This window comes from Euprymna scolopes, chromosome 8 (assembly GCF_053919585.1).
Source record: "Euprymna scolopes isolate OS-2025 chromosome 8, ASM5391958v1, whole genome shotgun sequence".
Classification (NCBI taxonomy): domain Eukaryota; kingdom Metazoa; phylum Mollusca; class Cephalopoda; order Sepiida; family Sepiolidae; genus Euprymna; species Euprymna scolopes.
In genome coordinates this window covers 45,469,116-45,489,864 of record NC_136489.1, presented here as the reverse complement: position 1 = coordinate 45,489,864, position 20,749 = coordinate 45,469,116, and the positions used below count along the sequence as shown (strand labels likewise).

The 20,749-nt window shown below is 34.8% G+C and overlaps 1 protein-coding gene across 3 annotated transcripts in view; it reads left to right on the top strand.

Moving 5' to 3' along the window:
* LOC145283543 (cytosolic purine 5'-nucleotidase-like) overlaps positions 1 to 20,749 on the top strand; it is a 1,063,943-nt gene that overhangs the window by 301,547 nt on the left and 741,647 nt on the right. The gene's annotated exons all lie outside the window — the stretch shown is intronic.

Here is a 20,749-nt window from a genome sequence, read left to right as displayed (position 1 = left end):
TAGTGCATGTGTACTAAAAGCGTTAAAAACAACAAAATAGTATTGTTTGGAAATCAAATTTGAAAAACTTGAAAATAATTTTTTTAAATTGACAAACTCAGAATAAAAAATGACTAGTCTAATAAGATGAAAGCAGAAAAACAGTTTTCTATTTTTAAGAGAATACTTTAGTCAGCTCAGTGCATGCATGACACGCTTAGCGAGCTGTTTTTCTGTTAAGCGGATTTGAATTTCTATAAAAGATAATATTTTAAAGAAATTTCCACGCAATTAATAATTATCAAATATTTACATAATATACATGAAAATAATTCTGAAACTATTATCTATATGAAAATGGATGATATATGGCGATTTATCTATCAATTTTGAAATATTCTTCGTCAACTTTGCTCGATTGTAACTTTGCTTCCTGTGGTTGTAAAAATATAAATCAAAGTCCAGTAGAGATGGACTTTTATGTTTATATAGCCTGTAAAATTTCAGCCATATCCAATCAAATATTACCCTACGTAAGTGTATCCAAACATAATGTATAAAATGTATTTGAAAAAACAGTTTCCCTTTGTGTTGTCATTTTTTCCGTTTTTTTTTTTTTTTCATTTTTAACTTGGAGCATAAAAACATTGAACGCATAAAAGAAAAATAAATTAACATCATTGGAATGTTTATTTTATTCTCTTTCCATCAATGCAATTCTTTTAAAAATTGACCCACAAATAAAAAAGATATGACTTGTTCAATCACATTATTGTGACATATTGCCAATGTCCATTATTATGACATTGCCAATGTCCACGAAAATACAGCATACGCTTGTAATGCTAAGGAGATGTAGTTTGGAAAAAAATGGAGACAAACAGACAGAGTGAGTTTCATAAATTACTAGTATGATTCGGACTGTTATTCTCATCTTTATTTTCAGTTTTTAGCCAACCTTTTTAGTTATATTTTTTTTTAAACTCTGAAATTTAGAATGCATACAAACATCAAACTGAACCCTTTTTTTAATCCACCGAGGTAGATTGTTCTCATTCTGTCAGCCATAACAAAGAAGTACTTATTATTGTTATTCCTAGCATTATTGATTGATACTCAACACCTTTGTCTGTTGTGGAATGGATAAAGGCATTGAATTCAATCAATTTTTAGTGACTGTCTTCTGAAACTTGTCACCCAAACTCCAGTGAGAACCAATAATTGAAAGTTCAGTTCTCAGTAAAGGCGATAATAATATTATTGATAAATGATGACTAAAAATAAAAAATATATTTCTAAACGATAATAATATTATTGATAAATGATGACTAAAAATAAAAAATATATTTCTAAACGATAATAATATTATTGATAAATGATGACTAAAAATTAAAAATATATTTCTACACGATCATGGCTAACAGAATGAGAAAAATCTACGCCAGTGGAATAAATAAAGGCTTAGTATGAAATGCCGTATGAATTTGTGGCATGGTCCTTGGATGTAGTAGGGCCATTTTTGGATGATGATAACATCTTTGCGTATTGCCAAGAACCATACTAACAACAAATTTAAATTGAGCATAAAAGTTATAATTTAACTAAGGAATGAAAATTAAAGGATGTGTATGTATGTATGTATGTATGTATGTATGTATGTATGTATGTGCATGATTATCAAAAATAGAAATAAATGAAACATGGAAAAAATAGAATGGTCACCTAACTTATTCTAACTAAAAACGTGAACAGACATTTTTAAATGAAGAATAGAGAAAACGAAATTTTATAACAAAATATTTTTTTAGAAAAGATAAGAATATTAATTTCAATCATGAAAATGTTCATTTATGCAAATTAGTATTTGGAAAATAGGGTTATGTTAGTAGTCACAAGGCCTAGAATTGTATAGGCCAATATGTTCATAATGTGAATATGTAAGTAATATATGTGAGTATTTTACAGCGTTTTATTGTATATGTGTGTGTTGGTTTACCTTATTCTTGTAAGTACAAGAATAGATGTGAGTAGTAGTTTGTTTTTGTCCGCCTGACTGCTGCTAGTGTGTAAGAAAGTGTGTGCGAGATATAGAAGGCTGGTATATGAGTCATCGATTCTTTTTTGCCTTGCCGATCCCTAGCACAGTGGTACGTGTTCTGGTGTCCTTGCCTGCAATCAGCTAGTGAAATCCTTGCGTCTCTAACTTTTGGCTGTTTGTTTCATAGGAGTTCCTAACTTTGCGTTTGCTTACTATTTGGGCATAGACTTAATTTTAGGGCTTGAAACGGTTTTCATTGGTTGAAAATACTTTGAGTTAAAATGTTCCTGTGGAAACTTGTTTTTAGGAAGTGATAAGAAAGCAAATCCAAATGAAGCAGAGAAAGAGGGTAAGCTATTAGAGCCATTTGAGGAATCTCTTCACGATTCAGCCATCGACAGTTTAAAAAGATGCACATAAAAATGGCCGAGGGGTTACATCAAACAAAACGTCCTGAAAACGGTATCTGGAGAATGCAAATAATTCAATCGTTTTTATTTATTCTTCTCTTCTTTGTTAATACATTTTCTTTCTTTGTAATTCTTAACTCTTTCTCCATTCGGTTCATTTCTTTGGCGTTCCTTCTACCACCGTCATCGTTTCTCTCTTATCATAGCTTTTCCTCCCCACATCTTGCATTCTTCCATTCCAACCAAAATGGTTTTTGGTTATCCCAATCACACTAAGAAGATCTATTAAGAGAAAGTAAAGATGCTCTTTGACACGTGTCATCATCTGCCATTTCTGGGGTGGTGGTGGCGGAAGGAGATGAGTCCTTGCCTACCACACCCCAACCTCAAGATGCTAAAATACAGAATTGCTTATATATCCCCACCTTCTCTCTCCACACACACACACACACACACACACACACACACACACACACACACACACACACACACAAAGTTGTAAAAACTAGTATCCTGCAGTTAACCACCCTAGATAAATAAACAGATGGTATGTTCGGACTTTCTTGTGCAATCTAAACAAGCTGATCATTGTGAATACAATTTAATTACAATAAACTCGATTGACAGTTAACCACCTTGCCCCACTTTACCCCAACCCAATCTTCCCCCAAACATTTGTGAAGCTGTTAATTTAATGAAGGCTAAATGTTACATTCTTTTTTTTTTCTTTTCAGTTCTTATGTACTGAATGATATAAATTCTATTTAAAAACTAATCTTTATCGACCTACTGAAAAAACTATGTCACTGTGTTATTATTTGTACTCGCTAGGAGTTCTCACACTGGTCATCATCAGCGATTAAACTACCGCTAGTATTCTCTGAAGTCTATGCGATAACAAGTCTCCCCAGATTTTCAGTACTCTCCACCTCTTTTGGTAACATTTGTAAATGTTATCACATTATTGCAACAAATACTTGCCATTGATTTCCGTTGGCAGCAATCATTGGTCTTCACTAGAGTTTGGGTGACAACAACCTCTCCAAAGTTCTCGTCCTCATCGCACTCATCCATAGGTTTGTGCTTTCTCCCATCAGTCTTTCCATCCTCCGTGAACCTTCACAACTATTTAGTGTTGTACCAGTCTATGCCAACAGTACCATTTTTCGGGGGGGGGGGTAGTTAACTTAGGATTTTGCGGTTTCAGCTTTCTTGATTCTATGTTGGACTCTGTTCTATCTTATTGTTTTACTTCCGTTGGAGTTTCCATTTGGCAGGTTATGGTTTGTAGCTCATTATTATTTACTCACTAGGAGTTCTCACAAAGGTCATCATTCCTAGATTGAACAAACTAATAAAAAAAAAAATTTGAAAAAAAGATAGCAAATGGTTTCACTCACTGTGTTACTTTAAGAGATATAGATACTTAGTTTCAAACGACCTTTATTTCCAACCTCCTACTATTTATAACATACAACACTAGATTTTTTACATAAATGATGATTGATTCCTCCACTTCCATTAAATTCTGTCTTATGTTTGAAGAATAAGGGATTATTAAACTGTTTGGATTTCCAATACTTAACGCTGGCTATTACTAATACTTTTAGTCATTCTTCAGAATACTGGAATGAATTACAGAACATTTCCAACCATATTCAACATGGCGTCTAAAACTTCCTGAAAATAAGATAGTCATGTTAATAATTTCAACATTGGCTTCCTTATATTTCTTACTTATGAGAAGGAAAACCCTACATCATGTGTCAATGGATACCTTAAAGAAAAAATTATATTCTCGATTTAATAATATAAAATTAAGCACAGATGTATGGATGTCCACTACTTTAATAAATAGATGCATAAAAAATTTGTCATTTATATGGACTAGTAGTACAAAAACCAATCTTCATAGAAAATTACAAATGATAAAACGAAACATTGTTGCAATTATTATCATCCATACAATCAGTATTATCGATAGCTTGTGTTTATCTCCTGACTAAAAAACACACTTTGCTTTCTTTTGCATACATTAATTATGAAATATTTACTACATTTATTTTAAAGTCAATATCTTTCCAACTTCGACTGATTCACTTTTCAAGCCATTATTTATGAATCCTAAACCAATTGCTTTGTTGCTTTTGGGATGAATATTAAAATTTAAAAAACAAAAAAATGTTTAAGCATCCTAAAATTCATTCTAGAATCATCTGCAAGGATCCATAATACAGGAAGATTCCAGAGTTTGACAAGATACACCTGATACTCGGAGGTTATATCGATCAAAATGTTGTAAAAATAACCATTAGGATGAGAACAGTAGTCTGAACAATTCAAATCTTATAAATTTTCCTAATATCTGTGTGTGTGTGTGTGTGTGTGTGTGTGTGTGTGTGTGTGTGTGTGTGTGTGTGACGTGGTTTATCTCAGCCAGGCAAGTAAGGTACCAAAATGAAGCTTATGACCCTGCGGATATTTTAGTGATATTTATATCCATGTTTGGTGTATGGAAATGCAAAAAAATAAAAATAACGATTTACTAAACAACGTTTTATTTACTGGATATTTTTCCGGTAAGTTTGCTCAGCTGGACAAACTTGGGTTTTTGTAATACGAATGAATTCTCATTTCAAAAATGCAAATAATACAATAATTAGGCTTAAAAAAAAAATCCTATTCTCTGCTTGACAGCTCAACTAATCCCGATTCTGGTTCCAGTTTAAAAATTTTTTTTTTTTTTCAAAATTCTTTTGGTTTCTTTCTGTTTAAAAAAGATTATTTTCTCGAAATATTAAAGACTTCCACCATCCCGGTTATTTCAAACAGTAGGTCTATATATACTGATTTGTATTTGCAAGTATTTTTGGAATAGAAAAAAAAAAAAAAACAAGACCTTCGTTCCTTTGTTTTTGTTCATACATCACATCTCTTCAACACCCGGTTTACTGCATTGTTAATGCATTCTTATATTCTTTCATATTTATATTTTTTCATATATTAAATAGAAATAAGTTGGGGTGAGGTATCTGTGTAAAACTTTTTATTTTTATACTGCAATTATTATTAACGGTTATTTGGACTTTTTTTAACTTAAGTTTTATTTTAAGTTTTGGAAATAGGCTATGATTATGAATATCTCCAGTATCAAAATAAGGGTGTTCAAAATAAAATGCATGTTCATTTACGTTAAATTAATATAGAAAAGTGATCCCCAAATTTTAAAAACTATAATTTTTTCATATCTTGAAAACTACTCGTTTCCTGGGATTTTAACTGTTATTCTCGTGTTCAGTACCCTCAAAAACCTATTATTAGTGCCAATTTAAAAGGATTCTTTGTGGATGGAAAGATACTGCACCTTTACCAAGTCATTTGTTTTCCTAGTTTTGCATATGAATTACAAAATATCTGATATTTCCCCAAAACCTCTGGCCTTGATGAAGGGGAAACTAAAACTTGCAGTGTATAAGAATTATTTGATACTGGAGATATTCATTATCATACCCTATTTTCAAAAATATTTGGAATCAAGTCTCCTTTTGCTGTCATTTCAGATCATTTGAAACCATAAAACCATAGCAGCAAGTTTTAGTCTTCCCTCCATCAAGGCCAGAGGTTTTGGGAAAATATATATATATATATATACGAGGGGCGTGCAATAAGTAATGCCCGTGACCCACTTCCCATAGCAGTAGAGCAACGAAACTTGCCACAGTTATTAGTCTTTCTCTACATAGCCCCCCCCCCCGAGTTATGCATTTCTCCCATCGTTTGATGCAGCTCTGGAGACCGTTTTGTAGAACACCCCAGGTTGGTTCTCCAACCACGATGTAATTTCAGAAATCAAGGCTGCATCATCTGGGAAATGCTTTCCTTTCAAAAACAACTTCATGGCTGTGAAGAGGTGAAAGTTAGAGGGTGCAAGGTCAGGAAAGTAGGGAGTATAGAAAGGATTTCATAACCGCACGCCCCGTGCTTCTGATCTGGTGACATGCGAGTTGTGGACCGGAGCGTTGTCCTGCAGGAGGAGGGTACCTTTGCTGATCTTGTCCCACCTCTTGATTTTGATAGCTTCCCTTAATTTCCTCAAAAGTGAAGCATAATAGGCTCCTGTAATTGTGGTACCCTTTGCCAGGAAATCTGTCATCACTACTCCGTCCTGGTCCCAGAATACTGTGAGCATGACCTTGCCAGCAGAGGGCTGCACCCTTGCCTTCTTTGAAGGTGGTGAGTCCAAGTGCTTCCACTGCATTGACTGGGCTTTGGTCTCTGGATCATAGTGATGGACCCAGCTTTCATCCTGTGTAATCAGTCTTTTGAAAAACTTTGACTCATCTTCTTGGCACATTTCCAAATTCATCCTTGAGCACTTGACGCGTTCTCGCTTCTGGAATGGTGTGAGCAACCTGGGAATCCATCTGGCAGACACCGTATGCATATGCAAATGGTCATGAATAATAGTTTTCACAGACCCTGTACTAATCTTGACATCTTTGGCTATTTGGCAAATAGTAATGCGCCGATCTTCCAAAATGGCAGCCTCAACTTGACGGACAGATGCCTCATCAATGGCAGAAGGGGGAGGGGCAACCAGGTCTGGGAGCTGCTGTTTCCACAGACTTCTGACCATGTTTGAATTCACGATGCCAACGTTTTACAAGGTCATATGATGGGGCATTATCACTATAAGTTTCATTTCATCAAAAGTCTCCTGTGGTGTGCGTCCTTTCAAATACAAAAACCGGATCGCTGCCCGACATTCAACAGGCTCCATTTCACACCTGATTCAGTTCAAACACCTGTAAAACAGAAACCACAATTAGTTCAGAGCTGTAATTTGCCACATAACCCGTAGAAATATAAATCATTGCACATGCAAAATTTCAGCTAGATCAGACAACTGCAAGTGGGTCAGGAGCATTACTTATTGTACGCCCCTTGTGTATATATATATATATATATATATATATATATATATATATATTTGTAAATCTATACTCGTAGATGAAGTGAATATTGAAATGCTGATATGTTTGGTTCTATGGGACGAAACTACATGAAAATTTGCAGACTTTTTGAAGATTATAATACTATTCTGTGATTAAAATTATATGACAGTTGGTAAAAAGATCCTATTTTCAAACCAAAAAAATATGCCCAAATTTGTCTACATTTAAATATATATACTAGCATTTCAGCTCGGCATTGCCAAGGTGTTTGGCGGTGTATGTTGAGCAAAAAAAGAAAAGTGCTAGTAAGAAGGCAGGCTCGAACCCGTACTATAAAGGAGGAAAAGAATGGGAAAAAAAAACCTGACGTCTTTGCTGTTATGACCACCGCAAAACCAGAAGTGACGTAGGTTTTAAGGCTAGACAATTGAAAGGGGAGGATGACTTTCGAAAATATCGGCGAAAAGAGCGACCCTTCCCTGTAGAAAAATGCCCAGTTTAAGGTGAAGAAATTAATGTTTTTAGCCAATTTCTTAATATTTTTCGTCTGAATGCTCGAACTTCAAAACGATACTGATCTTGTAAAAATCTGCCGCCTCTGTCAAAAGTTTTAGGCATACATGCAAACATACATACATACATACATTTATATATTGGTAACTCAAATTTTTTACCCAAACCGATTAAAAAGCTTGCCCTTTCTCTGAATACACTTTATGTAAAATTTCAAATGTTTAGACTAGAAATTGTCTGAGTAATTTGGTAGAAACCAAAGCGGTCACTTTTTTTTAAACTTTGACTCTTGTTATGACCACTTAACATTTATTGTTTTGGGCTCAAATCAAGTTATTAAGTTAGATCCATGTCCAAGGAACCTATATCTAAAATTTCAGTTGTCTATGTACAAAATTGGCGGAGGAGTTTGGTAGCATTCTCAAAGGTCAAATCGTTGAACGCTGACCCCATAACAGCCAAATTCGTGGGCGAAAATGGATTACAAAGATTTTCGCAAATCTCAATACCCTGTATATCAAATTTCGAGTCTGTAGACTGAAAATTGACAGAATTATTGCGTAGGGAAATGTACACAGACACTCAGACAGACAGATACTTATATATGCCCAGGCAGCTTTTGTTTTGCTGCTTCAGTTGTCTTACCTGTGGCCTTGCCAGGCCACTAATATATATATATCTCCTATATAATAATTTGACTGCAGAAATTCCCCTCTGTACCAAAGTATCGTAGGTTTGCAACACAAGATGCCACATACAAATTTAATGCATCTAGCCTATTAGCCACTATTATATTTGTTGCTTTTGACAACCATTTCATGCACATTCAGCCATGATATTAAAATGCTACATTCCATCCAACGAGCATCGCCATCACAATCACAACATATTAAGAGGAAGGAGTCCTTACTTGTCTCTCTAGATATTTAGTCCTACCACTACTACCAATGATCACCGGGTCCTATTCTATGTTTTTTCAACAAGAGTGTGATTACACCCTCCGTAACTGGCTAAGACAAACATAGACATAATATATTGTTTCTGATTTCTAATTATTAAATAACAACGGCTCCCTCCCAATGTTCCGCCCTTTCTAATTAATTGAGACCAGACATTCTCATATTCCAGAATGAAACTAATTCCTAGATAAACAAACACTTCCAAAGGTTTACAAAAAAAATGAGGCACTAGCGCTAAAAAAGGAAGAAATACAAACATTTTAATCACTCCTAAACAGACACTTAAATATAGATAACATTAATTACTGAAATCAACGTGCACAAGTAAACACCTTTATATACGTAACGTATTTTCTGTTTTTGCTTGAACGTCCAAAAGACTCAGAAAAGTGTAAACACAGTAATAGAATGTAAACATGTACAAAGTACCGACACAGGACTACTCCTCCTCCTCCCCCCCCAAAAAAAAAAAAAAAAACCTGCCTTGAAAAAAAAATCATTTTCCGGGTTTTAAATATGTACGACTAAAAATTATCTACAGTTAATGTATGACTAATTGCCACTGCTGCTGATTAAAGCAACTTCAACATATACGCTGATGGACTGGGTACATCAGCGTAAAATTTCATAAAACAAAATAAAACAAATTTACTCAGAAGTTTCGAGAGGTTATTTTTGGCAACTATCTTAAGTCCATACCTAAAAAGATATTTACTAAAAAAAACTCCCAATTTTTTGTAAAAAATAAATAAATAAATTGCAGTCACAATTTTCAGCCGAGAGATTTTTTTTTTTTAGCAAATTAAATTTTACAAGTGATCTTTTTTTAAAATTTGAATTTTGTATCACATTTACAAATCTTTGTACACAGTAAAATCCATTAAGTCTTAATCCAAAAGTTTTGTATTTTTATTTATATTTTTTTAAATCAGGGGAAGTTTTTTTTTTAATATGACAGTGTTTTTATGCGCATGTGTGTGTGTGTGGGTGTTTGTTTAGTTTTCTTTCAAGTTTATAAAATTTGAGAGTTTATTTTTGAGGTTTTACCAAAAAGAAACCCGATTCCGTATAATTTTAATAGTTAAATATTGCCAAACATCAATAATAATAATAAAAAGAATAGTTATTTACTAGCAGAGGGCAGAGTTAAACACAAGGGTTGTTTTAGATGTGGGAGAAATCCAGTTCTCCCAGAAGTGGCACACTGGATGGGGCGGGGGGGCATTTTTGGAGGAGAATTTTTTTAGAATGACGACCTTTTCGACGAGGTTTTCGACTATGCTGATTAAGAAAATCCCATTTTAATTTTGCTGAGACGAGTACTTTTAGAGATCACTAGCTGCTAGGTTTGTATGCATGCACAATAAATAAATCTGCTTATCTTTTACTGCCACCCCCAATTTTCTTTTTCTTTTTTTTTTTTTAGCATTTGTAGGTGGGGATGCTGACAATGATTATCATGGTTAAATTTGGGGAATTTTAATTTAATATTATTGGTATATATTATAATACTATAAATTTGGAATTTAATTTAATACTATTTGTGGAAGAGTTGAAAAGAAGAGGAAGACTTTGACAACAACCGGAAACAGCTAGGACTGCTACTACTGATTTGGATCACTTCAAACAGTTTATATAATCTTAGACTTCTGTTTTTACTTTCTCTTATTATTCTAATGGACCATTTTTTGTGATTTTAATTCATACTGATTAATGCATTCCCTTAATTGCTTTTCTTAAATTCAAAAAGTACTTGCAGTGAAAACCAGATTATTACATTTCGACCACAGCCGCCAATGTCCGTGGACAGCAGTAGCCACCAACAACCGTAGTTTACTTTTTTTGCAAAGGGGGGTGGGCAGACTTCCACCGGGCAATGCCGGTTTACGGGTTTCACTATATATATATATATATATATATATATATATATATATATATATATATATATATATCTCTCTTGTATGTTTCTGAAAAGTTATTGGAGTGTATAGAATTTGGGTTGAGTGATAAATAAGCAAATAGCTAGGAGCTTTGGAAGTATCAGGGTGGTTGATGCCTCGTGGGTGGGGTAGGGATGTGTCTGAAGCTGAACAGGTGACATTAACACATGCGGTTGGCAACGGATGCAGTAAAAATGCCAACCGTGCCTTTGTCATTCTTTGCGTTCTCAAAATGGAATAGATTATCCACAACTATGATACAAATGAACATTCCTTTAAGTCACTCTCACATACTTATGTATATATAAATTCTATTCGCCTAAACAAGATATGTTGCCACTGAGACGTAAAAGAGCTACTCTAAATTAGGGACCAAATTTATACAGAGTATTTTTAGTATGGAGTTGGTAGCAAGTTGTTTGTTCATACTACATTTAAATCTCTCCATTTTGATACAGTCTGTGAAACAAGGAGCAGGGATGGAATTCCAAAGGCAAGCGGTCTGAGGAAAGAAGCTATTAGAGTAGAAAGTTTTCTTGCATCTGTAGACCTCTACAGTTAAGGGGTGTGCTTTTGCGGCTTGTTAGGTTAATCGAGAGTATTTATGTTATAAGAGTACAAGTGCACTAAGTTTCTAAGAGCACATTCCATTGAAGTACTTGAAAACAAGCACAAGTATGTAACATTAAAAAAATTGGGGTGGAACTTGCTATATATATGCACGTGTGTGTATGTGTGTATATATATATATATACACACACACACACACAACATGAAAATAAGCTTCATAAAGCTGTCATTCACACATCAATGGCAAAATGAAACGTTATTAAAAAAAAACAACCAACTTTTTTAAGTGTGTGTGTGGCATAATCACGTTGACACACCAGTTCTCATCTGATGACCGAAGTTAAATATTGAGCCTGGCTAGTACCAGAAGGGTGACCATTTGGAAATTTTATACACTGTATGTGCTCTCCGCTTATCTTGCCATTACTTGCCACTGGTATTTAACAGCGCTGACTCTGGGGGTGTGGTTAGAAATTGTGCAACTCTTGCCACAAAAATTCCACATCCAGGCACCTTTGCAGTGGGTTTCTATAGTCTGTCAAGACTAAAGGAAGCTACCATGGATATAATATGTTTATATATCATGGATATTTTCATAGATTTTGACGTGTTGTCCATCACAATAACCAAATTGTTCACAAATCCACACAGATGATTTGTGTTTAGTGGTGAAGGCTTTGTGTAGAATCAACCACACTTTTTGCTACAGCTGCTAATCTCAGTTGGTGTAATAGCTGCCACAAGGCAGAACAGACAGAACGCTTCAAGTTTTACATTAGTGTTGTCCTTCTCCTAGGTCCATGATTTAATGAAGACTAACGGTGCGCGCACACACACACACACACCCACACATATATATATATATATATATATATATATATATATATATATATATATATATATATATATGGGTGTGTGTGATGCATTGAATTCTGGTAAAATTGTTTAAATCAGAATAAAGTGAGTTTTTCAAGTCAGTTAAATATTAAAAAAAAATTATAGCCAAAATAAGACTTAATCCAAAATTAGCCTCCTGCTCGCTTTATATAGTTCTGTGTGTGTGTGTGTATGTATAATACTTAGGATTATCATTTTTGTTATTATTTATTCATAGTTTTATGTGGTAAAGTTTATTTTATGCATACATACGTTTGCTATTTCACTCGTGCAGTTTAATAAATTTTAGGTTTTTTTTTTTTTAAGTTTAGGATAGCTAATTTCTCATTCAAACATAGTCTATACGAGTCGTCAGAGTTTCTACATGGGCTGGCCTATTTTCCACTCTATCAGTGATCATCCACTTTCCTTGAGCTCCCAGTAGTGGTTCACTAATGCGGTTTTTATTTGGCATTTTTTTGTTTTAGAATGTACTTCTTTTTAAACTCTATCTAGATCATTCCTACATAATATTTTTTGTTCAAGTTTTCTTAGGCAAATATTGTGGTCTGATAAACGATGCTTTTGGTTATAAATTTATTTTGGAGTAGACAGAGTAGCCTGCCTTCTACAGTTACAATTATATTTTTTGTTCATTGCTAGTGTTTTTATTTATTTACTTTTTTTTTACATGGAGGTCACCACTTATCAAGGCTCGGAAGCCGCTCGGGGATAAGGGTTAATTAATTATATTTTTGTTCTTCATGTTATTTTTTTTATGTTGATTACTTTTTTTTTTTTTTTTTATTGCTCCCATTATTTAATATTTAATAATTATCATCTCTTGCAGCTATTATAGGACAGTTTTAGGTTGTTTTTATTAAAGATTTTGTGTAAAGAGTTGGTTAGGCGGAAGGTTTCTTCGATAAGATTTAAGAATTATTTTGCCGAGTTTGGTTTTAACCTTTTGATTTTCGGGTGGTTTGTATACTAATTTCTTTTTCATCTGTTTTTAGGTTCATTATAATTACTGGTGTCCTGTTTTTTTTTTTTTTTTGTATTTAATTTATCTATTGTTTAGAGCTGTGTTGTAGATGTTGCTCGATTTCTTAAATACATTTCCGTTATTTAGTGAACCTCCGACCAATAAACTCAACACCCTGTGAATATATAAAAAAATGTGGCAACATCAATTGCATGCAATAGCCTGACGAATCCTCACATGCATGAAACGCAGAAAATTCTGTGTAACTTAATTGCCATATATATTTTCAATGTGTATTTTGTTTTTGGTTGATACTATTGTTTGCACAAGAAACAACTGATTTAGTCTGTGGGGCTGGATATAAGCAAAGTATATCATAAAATGAAAAATGAGACACAAACAGGATTCGAAAAGGGGCCACCTAACATGGTTATCTTGAATCACTTGACTAAAGAAAACCAAAATTGTGCAAATAATGCATCTCTCAAGTAATTTATTTTTTCTTTGGACAACAACAAAAATAAAAGACAGAGATGAGGCACCCCCCCCCCTTTTATACTTTTTCCTCTTATATGTTCTCACATTGCTATTTCTTTATTCCATTTGTGTATTTTGTATTTCAGCTTTGTCAAGAAATTCTGCTATTAAAAGACAACATAGTAATTGAATGAAGTTATTTAGTTTCTCCTGCCAAAATTCTTTCTCCATTTGTCAATATGATCTTAAAGGAAATTAATATTGTTTTGGTATTCATTTTCACGTTTCCAAAATGCAGGAAATTCTAAGTGTCACTGTTTTCTCAGCTGCCTGTCAAAACGATCATCTTAACTTGATTTTTTTTACTTTGAACATTTACAAATGTAATATTGTAAAATTTTAGCAGTAATTGTAGCACCAAGAATCATACTTCACTTTAAAAAAAGATTTTTTAAAAAAGCGTCAGAAAACGAGTTCAAAGTTTTGTAACTCGTGAATCTCAGAAACTAATAGATATTTTTGCTTGTTTATTTTTTTTTAAATAAATATTTTTGCTTGTTTATTTTTTTTTTAATAACATTTAAGCTATCATAACATGTCATGTTCATTTCAGCAATCATAATTAGTTCCGATGTAATCATGATTATTGTGAAAACGGTGATAATGAAATGTGTTATAATTACCTGTAAACAGTTATAAAGTTTAATGAAGTTTAAGAAACACAACAAAGTTTTATTGCACTTACATTGCTTTTTAGTCATTTTGAGCTGATGTTCATGTCAACATAATTAATCGATGCCTCCGTTCAGTCTCGAAAGACAAAGGATATCCCCTTTAGGGGCAGCTACTTGTGTAATTTTGTTGCAAGGGTTACGCAATCTCCAACCACGCCTCTTCTGAATCGGTTCTGCTTGAGTCCAGTGACAAGGAGAAATCCAGGATGACTGGAAACAATGACAAGATAAACAGAGAACATATACAGCACCTGGAAGTCCCAAATGATCACCCCTCTCATACTGGCCAGGCTCATCGTAGCTTAACTTTGGTGATCTGACGGACAGATCTCACAGACAGCTAAAGTTGCCTGTGAGATTTGGTTTTCTTCCATATTTGAGTCTATTGCTTTGCATTTATGTTTTAAAAACATCGTCCAGTGTTTCGTATAAATTGTCCAGTTTTCATGTTAAAGTTGAAATACATTAGGGCTGTAGATCTGTGCTTTTTTTTATTTGCACTTTGGAAACGTTTTCCAATGCTTTATGTTGATGAGTTATACTTGGTAAACAATTGAAGTTTTACTTGTTAAGTTGGAAGAATGCTATGGAAAGTAGAGGTCTAAAAGTGTATGTTACCACGACCAAGCTTATAATCAGGAATCGTAGTGTTCAAATACCCTCTGGAAAGAGAAAAGTTTCCCTGATCAGTTTTTGGAAAGAGAGTAGGATGGAACTCAATTTTTTGTGGTACATGTAAGCATTGGATATACAAGAAATGCCGTGGAGATGATAACCAAGTGGAAGTATTGGTAGGTTGAGAGAGGACAAGCAGTTTGCATGCAAAATGTGTATGACAAGATAAGAGTTGGATGAGAACTCTGATGTGGAGAAAATATATATGGATGGCAATTGAGATATCATTGCAGTAAAGGGAGAATCTTGTGTGAGTCTGATTGCATTAATAAGGAGTGAATAGTAAAAATTTAGAACACTTATACCATTACTAAACAGCAAAACGTTACTAAATGATTTGAAACCTGAAACGAAAGGAGAGTGAATATCCAGTTCTACATTTACATTCAGAGGAGTTCAGATATTGTTTTGGTTTTTGGAAGTAGATAGTGAATTATCTCAATAAATAATATAATTCAGGGGAAATAACTTGAATATGGTTTTGGGAAAATGTCTGGTCTATGATTTTATGCTTGATGCTCTCAAGTAGTTTATCATAAATTAGGGAGAAAGAAATTCTGGGAAGAAATGTCTAGCGGAGCTGATATTAACGATGAACAGCTCACTGCTCCCTCCTGGTAATTATGGTTGCCCATACCAATTAAAGCATTGCCAACTTGTCTGTAATATAAAAGAACAACGAAATGAGCTGTGATGAATTATAGAAATGATCCAGTATAAACAGACGTTATGGTTTGGGTTCAATAAAAGCTGGCACATTTTGCCAAGTCATCAGTTGGAGAAACAAATAGTCTAATGTTTGCTTCTAGTAGAATTTCCACTGTTTGTTCATTGAAGGTGGCATTTATTAAAAACATAAAACTCTTGATGTGTAAAAGTTTGGGAATCAGCATACAAGCAGTATGTTATTGTTATTTAATGCTATGTATTAATGAGCGTTTTAGTGTTAAACGTGTGTATATATATATATATATATATATATATATATATATATATATATATATATACATATATATATATACACACACACACCCACACACACACAGTAGTGATGGGACAATTCCAATATTTTTCCCAATTCTGATACAATTACCGATTCTGATTCTTTATAAATCTTTAAATATTTAACCATATAATGGTTATTTATTCATTGATCACCGTAAAACATGTTAATCGTGCATATATTTTCTTAAATGTTAAAACACACTTGTGGGGAATGATCTATACATTTCAGTTTTACTGGTAGTTTAAAATCATTTATTATTTTATTATTATTATTATTACCAGCAGTGGAAGATTTTGTTTCAAACAAAATCAAATAAAATTTAAGGAATTGTTTTTAAAATCTGAAAATAGGCACTAAATTTTCTGATTCCAATATCTCAAAAGTTCCAATTTTTCTGATTCCAATTAATCATCCCAACACTAATAGATAGGCAGAGAAGTAAAGTCAACGTGAAAATGGGCAATTTTTTCAAGTAAAACAAAAACAACCTATCCGGATAGATAAAGCTATGTAATAAAGTTCTAATGTAACTTTAATCCCTATCTTTTCTTACTTAAGATCTACACTGTCTCTGAAATATCAATTAAAAGGCAGTCAATTAGCATTTATGTAATGTTCACGATTTCTGCCTGTTCGGACACTCTGTTTTATTGTTTAATGTATTTGCTGAATTCAGTATTTAATAGCTGTTAATTCCCTTCATTCCTGTGGCAATTGTTTGGTGGCCTAGGGATAAAGGCTTAACAAATAAAGCAAAATGGGGCTTCAGGGCTGGGGTCGAATCTCATGATTGTGTATGCATGAAACACTAAGTGTCCATAGGTATAAAGAATATTTTTTTTTTTTTTTTACATAGGCAACACCACATTATCAAGGCCCAGAGGCCACTCAAGGATAAGGGTTAAAGAGTGTACAGTAGAAATTGGACAATATAGTAATCATTAGTAATGAAAATTTGGTAAATTTGATAACTTATATGGAACGGCTCATCAAGAACTTATTTACTTTAGACTTGAACACAACCATATTGTAGTCAGCCGGAAAGCAGGAAAACGGAAGACAATTCCACAGGCGTGCAGTTCTAAGAAAGAAGCTTTGTTCATGGAATCTACGTTTAGGTTTAGGCACAGATAAAGAGTGGGGGGAATTATTGATAGTGTTTACAGCTAGACGAGTGTTTCTTGTGAAAGTTTAGCGAGGGGGGACTATAGATTGAAGCTCAGTCGAACACTTTCCATGAAAATAACGATACATCAGAAACAAACTCGCAACATCTCTTCTGTGAGATAGAAGTTGCAGCGAAGAGAAAAGCACATCTCCTACGAGGCTACGAAGTCTATTTTGAACTCTATCAAGGCAGGACAAGTCCTTTCTAGCAGCTCCTGCCCAGATGTGGCAACAGTATTCCATCCTTGGACGTACCTGGCTCTTATATAGATAGAGAATAGCATAAGCAGTTAGATATTTACCGGATCGATAGAAAGATCCCACCATTTTTCCAGCGGCCTTGGCAACAGATTTGATGTACGTGTTCCATTTAAGATCAGGATTAATGGTCAAGCCCAGAAGCTTGTCAAAACTTGAGGCCTCCTGAAGACGAGAGCCATTCATTTCAATTGATGACAAATGTGGATTAGAATGTTGATGATGTAAAGAGAGAAGCTTGGTTTTAGATGCATTAAAAGTAACCAGCCACTCCTTTCCCCATTGTACTACGTGCTCAAGATCAGAGGAGAGAGAATTGGAGAGAACTTGGTCGTTTACTGTCTTAGATGTACTACCATAGATAGTAGTGTCATCAGCATAAATGTCTACAAATGATGTAAGGATGTGATTTGGAAGATCATTAATGTAGATCAGGAAAAGAGTTGGGCCCAGGATGGACCTCTGAGGGACACCGGCATTAATACTGTGAGCTTTTGATTTTTGCCCCTCAACTACTACTCTTATGAACCTATCAGAAAGAAATGATTTAATAATTGAGAAGACATTTCCAGCTATATCATAGCTAGCGATCGTATGAAGTAATCCTTTATGCCATACCCTATCAAAGGCTTTAGATATGTCAAGAGCAATTGCCCTAGAAAGATTGCCACCGTCGAGAGATTTGCTAATCCTATGTGATATAACAGTAAGCACATCTGCTGTAGATCTAGCAGAACGGAAACCATATTGAGTGTCACTAAGAAGGTTATTTTTGTTGAGATGGTTGATTACTTCTGTATTTAACACAGATTCTAGCAACTTACTCATGACGCACAGGAGACTTATTGGCCTGTACTGAGAGGGGGATGAGCGATCACCTGAATTCTTAAATACAGGGCATACTGATGAGATTTTCCAGGGAGATGGGAAACTATTCTCCTTAAGACAACGTTTAAACAGTTTTGTAAGTATGGGCGCTAGTTCAGGTTGAAGTTTTTTGAGTACTATAATTGGAATACCGTCAGGGCCAGTTGCTTTACTGGAATCAAGGTTTTTGATTAGCTTCGCAACATCACGTACAGATATACGTATATCACATAGCGTGTTTTCTGATACAGGAGGAAATATTGGGGGTTGGCAGCCTTGGTCGCAAAGGGTAGAATTAGCTGCAAAGTTCTTGACAAAGAGTTTGGCTTTGTCTGATGCTGACGAGATTACCTCAGGTCCATTGATAATAGTTGGGATGGAGCGCACGCTTCTGTTCAGGATTCTGTTTGCTATTTGCCAAAACTAGTGGGAACCAAGCCGCTGCTCGGCTACTTTGGACTTAACAGATTGAGCATACAACTCTCTTGCGTTCCTTATTACTTTCTTACAATGGTTGCTGGCAGTCCTGAAAACGGCTTTAGTTTCCATACATCTATTACGTTTGAAGCAGTGGAAAAAGTGATTTCTGTGCGCAATGGCAGCAGCACATTCTGGAGAGAACCATGGCTGGCTGTTAGGTTTTTGCTGAAACTTTTTAGAGGGTATGAAATGGTCAATACCTACAATTAACCATTCAGTCAGGTCTAATACTATAGAGGACACATCCTTTTTAAACATGGAATGCAGAGGTAGATCAGATATAAATGTACGGAAGCTATCCCAGTCAGCTTTAGTGTATCGATATACTGTACGATGGAGAGGTACGTCTGGGGACTTATTACATTTCATTTTTATCTTAATTGATACAACAGAGTGGTCGGAAGAGCCAAGAGGCGACAGAACAGAAACTGAACATAGTTCAGGGCAAGTTGTGAGGAAAAGGTCTAGTAGGCTCGCATACTGGCCGTCATTGTCGGGCACACGGGTGGGTTCCTGAATAATCTGAGTGAGGTCATAGGCAATGGAGAAATCATGACAGAACCTCCCCTCATCATCGGTCTTCTTTGAGTGGGTCAACCATTCGACGTTGTGAACATTGAAGTCTCCACATACGTGAATGTTAGCTGAAGGATAAGCAGATAGGACTTGGTAAATTTTCTCAGATATGCTTTGAAAGATAGTAACTCCGCTGTTGTGGGGGCGATAGAGAGTAAATATTAATGCAGTACTGTGAGCTAAAGCAACCCTGAAGCACATATAGGGTAAGGTAGGATCTTCCCTGGAGATGTGCCTCCCACATGGAAAGCTATCTTTAATATAGGCACATATTCCATGCCCATGGCGGTCTTGGGGGTCAGATTTAGAAGTTAAGTTAGAGTATCCTGAAATTGCAAACTCATCTAGGGAAATAGCCTGTCCAATGCCAGTTTCACTTAAAAATAAAAGGTCTGGTTTAGTCTCCTGTAATTGGGATTCAACCTCTGGAAGGTTAGAACGAAGACCCCTGATGTTGGAGAAGGAGACATGATAGTAGGGGTCTACGTTGGAAGTTGGAGAACCGGGTTTAATCGTGTATTTTTTCTTGAAACTTGTCATGATGAAATTTTGAAATTTGTGGACTAGGTCGTCAGATTTTCTTAGAGCAGGACAGAGAGGGGAAACTAAGAGAGAAAAAGAAACAAAGAATTTTTTTTTTTTTTTTTTTTTGTAGCTAATGATAAGGTAAAGCCGTAACAATTACCCACTAGTATGGCATCGAGAGGCCCCACCAGAAGCTACTGCATGGTCCAGATTCCATTCACCAAATGGCAATACAGCAGCCCCAGTACTTTGCACCTGCTGATAGGACAGCCTCCAGTAGTGGTTAATCCAAGGTTCGGGTCCCTGACTATCAGGCGGATGTCAGCCCAGACAAAACGTTTACCTCCAGCACCCTTACTGGTGACATGGCTACAAGGATAGACATAAAAACAGAAAATTTCCACCAACTCTGCCAACTGTTCGCGCAAAATACTGCCAACCTAGAAAACAGCTTTTTCTTCTCCCTTTGTCAGAAAAATCACTCATTAAAAAATGAGGACTGAGGGACAAATAAGAAGAAGCGAGAGTAACAGGAGCTGCCGATAACGCATCCACAATGCGTTTTCTACTCTCCATTAAAAAAAAAACAAAAAAAAAACTATTAAGTATTGTACTTAATAAAAGTCTAACAGACGTGTTTAAGGGAAAGTATGGTGATAGATTCCCCTCTCACAAACTAAAAATGAGTACAATTAGGTAATCTATTTTTGCAATCAACTCGGTAGATAAAAAAACATTTATGGACGAGAAAAAAGCTAG